General features: G+C 40.1%; 1 protein-coding gene and 1 long non-coding RNA gene across 3 annotated transcripts in view; one reads left to right on the forward strand and one right to left on the reverse strand.

The window, feature by feature from the left end:
• The window catches only part of LOC108447719, a 12,949-nt gene extending 6,192 nt beyond the window's left edge, over positions 1-6,757 (reverse strand). Inside the window, exons 1-2 of one of the 2 annotated variants that reach the window (XR_001863397.1) lie at positions 1,897-6,757; positions 1,182-1,406 (exon numbers count right to left, since the gene is read on the reverse strand). This is a non-coding gene — a long non-coding RNA (uncharacterized LOC108447719). Of the gene's footprint in view, positions 1-1,181 lie in introns of both variants that reach the window. The other variant, XR_001863396.1, reaches the window with a different exon arrangement.
• The window catches only part of BCL2 (BCL2, apoptosis regulator), a 98,466-nt gene that overhangs the window by 77,230 nt on the left and 14,473 nt on the right, over positions 1-6,763 (forward strand). The gene's annotated exons all lie outside the window — the stretch shown is intronic.

Raw genomic sequence — 6,763 nt, forward strand, 5'->3', positions numbered from 1 at the left:
AGCAGCTGGGAAGAGCGTCCTCCCCTGCTGTGATTAATTCAGTTAAAAACCCATGACTGACCCGTCACAGTGTCTGTGGCTGGACAAAGGAGTGAAGGTGGCCCTACGTAAACAGCAGCATTTTAAACCCTGGCACATGGTTAAATTCCGTAGTGTTACCAGGTTTTTAGCTTTATTTTCAGTTAAGTAAAGAACAGAGCTATCTTTTTTTTTTTTTTAAATACAGCCTCCTCCCTTTATGTTGCTGTCATTATATGTTGAATTATTATTCCTTCGATTTGGATAAAGCACATAAACAAAATTTATTTTTTTTCTGTTTACTTTTTAGTTTTCATTAAATAGTTTATGAAAATGCTCCTTTTAAGATTAAGGAACTCACCCATTTTAAAATTCTGGTTTGAACTTCTTTTATCAACCTTTTATTATGCCTTGCATTTAACTTACAGCTTTTTTCTTTAATATTAAATAATCCCATTAGTTTTCCTGATAAAAAGACATACTGGAATTTTTTCTTAAGTTAAAGGTACTATGTTGCTCAGTTTTTTTCAAATTTCTATAAAAATCTTACTTTAGGAATCCATGAATTTTGTCTCAATCACAGTCTTTTTGTTAGAAGAACATGAGAAAAATTAGCAGGAAGTCTTTATAAACACTGAAGGACACAAAAATCCCCTGCTCAGCTAATACATAATTATTAAAAATTGTCCTTCATTATTGGAATCATGATCAGTCTAGCACAGACTGTGTCTGTGCCTGTGTTGGTCACCACCTGCTTCAAATGAAGGCAAAGAAATGCCACAAGAGGTGGATTTAGGATAGTGTCATCTCCCATCCTCCCCCCATCTTGCATAGTCCTTTTGAAGACTTCACACTAATCCCAAAAATCAGAGATTGATTTAATCCTTCAAAAAAAAGCCTTCCATTATAATTATTATAATAATAACAACTATTAGTACTATTATTATTATTGCCACCATTATTATTACTACTACTATTACTGTAGTAATATTACTATTATTATTTGGACTGTTAACAGCTTTTGTTTACTGTAGAAGTATTTGCTTACTCTTTGAAGCTCACTAAACTCACGTCTCAGCATTCTGTAGCAATTATCTAATTTAAATACTTTATATAATAAAATTGTCTAATTGAGGATGGCATGCAAAAGTATGCTGTCTTACCAGCTTTGAATTTCCTGTGCTTCCTTATGTTATTGAAATCCCTCTATTTCTTGCATGATGAGGACCGGGAGTGCTAAATCTCCACCTGCACGTTCTCTCTCCCTGTCTGTCACTCATTGACTCCTTGTTCAGTTAGATGGCTACATTCCCAAATGGCTTGTTCCAGTGCTCTCCCTATTGAAAAGTTTTCTGTATTCTTAGAGTCTTATTGCTCTACTCTGATTCCTGTCAAATAAAGAGTGCAGAAAATTCAAACACAATTTTCAGAAAATGTTTCTTAAATCCCAACAGCTTTAATTAAATTATTATCAATGCAATGATTATTAATGCATTAAAATTTTAGACATGGGATCAGGAATTTTAACTGGTTTCCTGTGTCTCCCCATCCAAATTGTAGCTTTATAGTATATTTCCTGGCCCAAGACTTCCAATATTGGCACCTGCCTAACTTCAGACAACCAAGGCAGGAGGTCCCCACTGCAAGAGTCAGTCTACTTGGGTGTCTACTCATGTGTTTAGGAATCTAACTTGAAAGCATATTTTTTGAAGATTTAGGTGAGTGGGATACATTACAGTGACAATGAGAAAGAACTTGCATAGGCTATACAGTACTAGCAGTTGTTTGCCCAGCCAAAAGCCAAACATTTTATTAACACAAGTAGATAAAAAGACAGTAACTCTTACTTTGAGTATGGAACTGGTTAAAATATCTTACCTTAAGGACCATTGATCTGACACAGCTTCTGCTTCTTTACTTTCAAATGTTCTGAAGCCCCACAAATGGCTGTGACAAATTGAGGAAGCTCAGAAGCTGAAAGGTCATCTGGGAGGGGAAGGGTGGCTTTCAGACACGTGCTGGCCAAGGCTTTGCTTTAAGAAGCCAGTCTCCCGATGGCTGCAGAGTGGAGGGTCAGATCGTCCTTCTCTGGCAAACAGTGCAACTTTTTGCAACTAAAGATGACTTTTGCCATCAGAGATGGTCAGAATGAGCCTGGTGAGACTAACACCCCCAGCTGTCCCTAGGAACACGGTCATGACGAACACAAGCTCAGCAAGCTTCTTAATTTCAGCCAAAAGAATGGATATCATGAGGCACTGGATGAGCTTTTCTTACCAGTAAGTAAGAGAAACTGTCTGGGAAGTAACATCATTTGGCTAGACAGAAAACTCTGGTCCAAGACAGGGCAAATGGCTTTGACTCAGCCGTTCCCAGTTTCATATGCAAGTCTGATGAAGCAGTGAGATCTGTGCCAGTTCTCAGTGTGGCCAGAACAGACTGTTCAAGAAGGTGTTTTAGTTTGTTAGATAGAGTAACTGAGTAAAGGAGAGCCTAGAAAATGGAGAGGACCAGAACAGAAGTAGATCCTGCAAATAAGCCAGAAGTTATGAGCGTCTGGGGAACATATTAGTCAGATATGTCTATTAAAGACATCTGTATATATGGCTGCATCTTGTGAATTCAGAGAACATGATGCCAATTGCAACCATTGGAGAGTCGTAATTTTGGTAAATGTATAAAAGGGAATTCAGGAAAACTGGGAAGGTATCAGAAAAAGGAGTTGAATAGCATTAACTATTTAGACAAATGTAACAACCTTAAAAGCAAAAATCAATCAGAGTATTTTGCCATGGAGGATGATTTTAATAGCAATGGGTGGTAGGGAAATGTAGTGGAACAACATCATTATCCACCTACAAACTGTTCAAGAAAGAAAGACTGGGCCACGGAGGCAGAGGAAATACAGCTGTATAGAAGGGTAACATGAACATTATTTAACTGAATTGTAAGTGGGAAGGGCTATGCAACTGAATCTCTGAAGACAAATAAATAAATGCTAAACTAGAAATTCCAAAGCATTTTTACAACTTTTGAAAAGTAAAGACATTAGCAGGTCTTTGTTGCTAATATCCAGCTTAAGAAAAGGAAACAGAATGAGCATTGTTGAACTCAAAAGAATTGTTAACAGAATTGTGGTAATGGGGACTTGGGCTACTCCCCTAAGCTTGGCCAAATAGATGAGAAGGCACACAAATTAGAAGAGCAATTTTCTTAACACTTGGCGCAACACTATCTTGGAAAAATTGGAGACAGAAGGAAGAAACTGCTCTTAATTAGGGTATTAATCACAAACTGATGGTTGCTAACTCACTGAGTACTAACACTTAGGTGTACCAGAAACCTAATTCGGTATGGCAGTTCAGGGATCAAACTTTCACCTCTTCAAGGTGATGCTCCTTTTGTTTTCTTTAACCTCTGTGACATAAGTATGTATTTTAACATGTAAAAAATTCAACAAAGAGCAACTTCATCTTCCTCCTCTTAAATCTACTCTTAAAAATTGGCCAGAGGTGAAGTAATAAACACAGCTTTATGAGCTGCTCCTCCTCCTGGGAGCATGAAAGCCTTCAGAGAACTTCTCATATGGCTCAGCCACTACCAGCTCCTTGATAATTCATACAGGTGTGCCACACCTTCCACATAGGAGGTTTCTGCATGCAGGTCTACAGCTGTGCAGTGCCCAGGTATCCCTGCTTTCTGAGCCTGGTTTTGTGTCAGCTTCACAGCAAACCTGACACAACTGGTGTTGGAATAAACCTTGTTTTAAACATTGCTACTTGACCCCTGCTTGCTTCTAGAGGAACACCACCTCGACTTGGGTTTATTCAAAGACACAAACTGGGTCTTGGGCTATCGCCGAGTACTAGGCAGGGCCAGTCTTCACTGCAGGCTACTGCTGTGTCACAGCACAACCTTGAAGAGTCCCTTTGGCACAATGCCTGTGGTGACTTGGCAATTGCATCCACCTAGGCTACACTCAGCGTTGTGGCAGCCAGCTGCAGTTAAAACCTGCTGGGGCCATGGCTCTAGCATGATTAGCTGGCACGATGACAATCACGTGTTTGTCTCCACTAACTTCTGCTTCATAGACAGGAATAAGCAATATACCATCAAGGAAAGGCATAACTTGTGTAGGGACAAATGCTTTGTGGAAACTGCAAGGCAGCACTGAATGCCTGAAAGTGAATAGTGGAAAGAGAAGTAATGAAGGAAGCAAGGTTAAGCAGCCAGAGGAAGAAGGAATCACACAAGAAATGGCTGAAGAAACACGCACCAGAAGGAAAGCGAGTACATGAACAAAGCATATGTGAAAGAAGTGCAACTTCAGAGGTACAATTTTGGAGTGAACACAGATGGCAAAATTAGACTGAAACCAACACAGAGGGTCAGGTAGGCATGAGAAGAGACTCACTGACCCTTGCATGGTTCTTACATATGTAGAAAGGCCATTTGGATGGGACAGAAAACATTAGGCAAAAAGGATGCAAAGCAGCAGTGTATTTTTTTCCAATCAAAAGCCATCTATAACCTGTGCTGAAAATGTCTTTTTTCTTCAAGCATATTAACAGTTTAATACATGATAGTATCACTGGCGACACTGAGGACACTGGCCTTTAATGAATCAATAGATTTGTTTCATCTTTAACTAATTTGAACCTTTAATCTTCTTGCTTGTACAAATTCTTCTTCCTTCAGGTCAAAGTATTAAATAGGCTCAAGAAGTAAATAAGGAAATAAATACCAGAAACCCCGTGGGGAACATTGAAATTAAAGTTTTCTTATAGTCAAATCGACCTAATGCTGTGATTACCAGCTCAGTTCAGCTTCTTTCCCTCACCCCCTCCCCCCAACTCTATGGCTAAAGCTATGGGAGTAAATGGCCTAAAAAAGGAAGGTGCTTTGGTTTTCTTTTAGTTTCTTGATGCTTGGGTTGCTGTAGATTGAGGTTGAGGATCTTTGTATTTTAACTGCTCTTATTATGGACATACAGAAACCTTTACAACACAGATATGTAAAATAGCCCAAAACATTGGTCTGCAAATTTTCCCTGATGCTTCATTCTTGGCTTGCACTCTACTGTGCTGATGCATCTGACTTTTTTTATGGATATAAGTTATACTGGTGCAAACCCTTCTGTAGACAAAATCTTGCTGATATAACTGTCTCCCACCAGCACAACGTATTTCAGTTAATGAGTCAGAATACACTTTGATATCAGTATAAATGGTTCCTCCTGGGGGGAAGATTGCTTCTTTACTGTTAAAAGTGTAGATAAGTTCTGAACTTTCCTCTTCCCTTACTTGTTCTTAAATCAATCAAACCCATATCTATTATTTCTCATCCAGAAATAATACAGCTTCTTTTCATCACGTTTTTGTCTGCTGGTCCCTGTCTGTGTGCACGCTTCGATTGTACGGTCATCAGAAAAGGGTATATCTAAAATCTTCTTGAAAGCAGAAGTTTTGTTTCAAGTGACGGTAACCGCAGGATCAAACACCTCCAATCTTAAAAGAAAAAGAAACAAAACTGACTCAAAAGTTTGAAGCTAACAAATGATTTGTAGCTGACTGAGACACTTGTATTTAATATTGAGGAAGCAATGACTTTCTGGTCTCCAGTGGAGCATCTCCTAACCAGACAGACAGGCACACAACAAAATGAAGTCTTAATGCCGAGAACTTCTTAAGAACACTACAATAACATTCTGGCAGGCTGGGCTCCCTTGGCTCATGCACTCACTGAAATTTGAATGTCTCTTTCAGTTTAGCATGATGCTTGGCAAATTTCCCAACCTTACATTAACTGGGAAAGGAAGACAGGAGAAGCTGGTACGTTCAGCGAATCTTTGAAGAAGCTTCTTTGCAGTTTGCTCGTAGCAAAAGTTGGCTGCAAAACAGTGTAGAAGTGTCAGGACTGCAGCTTAGCTAGCTTGAAAAGGGTTTATCTGACTTGCATCCAGGCACCAAGATGCTCAGATACCACAGCAATGTGTGTGGTATAAGAACCTAGATAGAAGGTGATTAGATAGCAAATCAGACAGAATTTTGCATGTGATTTCCTGGGTTTGTCTAAATTTACAGCAGCAACAGTTAATTATAGGAGGTTCTGAAGGCTCCTGGGTGGGCTTATGGCACTTAATACATTGGATTCCGGCCACAAATTGCCAGCCAAGTTACCACTGTGGCAGGAAGCCCCTATTGATGCAAAGCTGATGGAAACCATCCTTGGGCCTTCCCACTTAAGGGTAGAAGCAGCAGATATCAGTGATGGAAGATCTAGGGGGAGAAGAATTCTTTTGTCAGCAATGGCAGAACTCCAAGGAAAAGAGCATCGAGATGTGCATGGGACATCACCCGAAGTGGGACAGATGCGTGAGGTGAATGCACACAGGAGTTACTTGTGGTCATCCTCTAGATGATTTCTGTACCTACTTCCAGATCTAGTGCCTCTCCTTCCACCACACGTGAATTCCTCAGCCCTTGTAATCACTTCCTCTGGCTCTTAAGCAAGGGCAGCTCTTTAATTGCAGATTAATGCGTTAATGAAATTCTTGAGGCTACGTTGAAGTGACTGGGCAAGAGAGATCAGGCTTTCAGCAGCAGCTGCTGGCACAAGAGTCACAGCTCACACTGCTCTAAGGGGAAGGCAATGCCGTAAGCAGGAGCAGCATCCGTCATTTTTTCTCTGGTAGTGCCTCAGGGCACATCTACATGGCAGGGCACTGCACAGGGATTCTGGAGCT

The sequence above is a fragment of the Corvus brachyrhynchos genome, unplaced genomic scaffold (genome assembly GCF_000691975.1).
Source record: "Corvus brachyrhynchos isolate BGI_N302 unplaced genomic scaffold, ASM69197v1 scaffold237, whole genome shotgun sequence".
In the NCBI taxonomy this organism is placed as follows: domain Eukaryota; kingdom Metazoa; phylum Chordata; class Aves; order Passeriformes; family Corvidae; genus Corvus; species Corvus brachyrhynchos.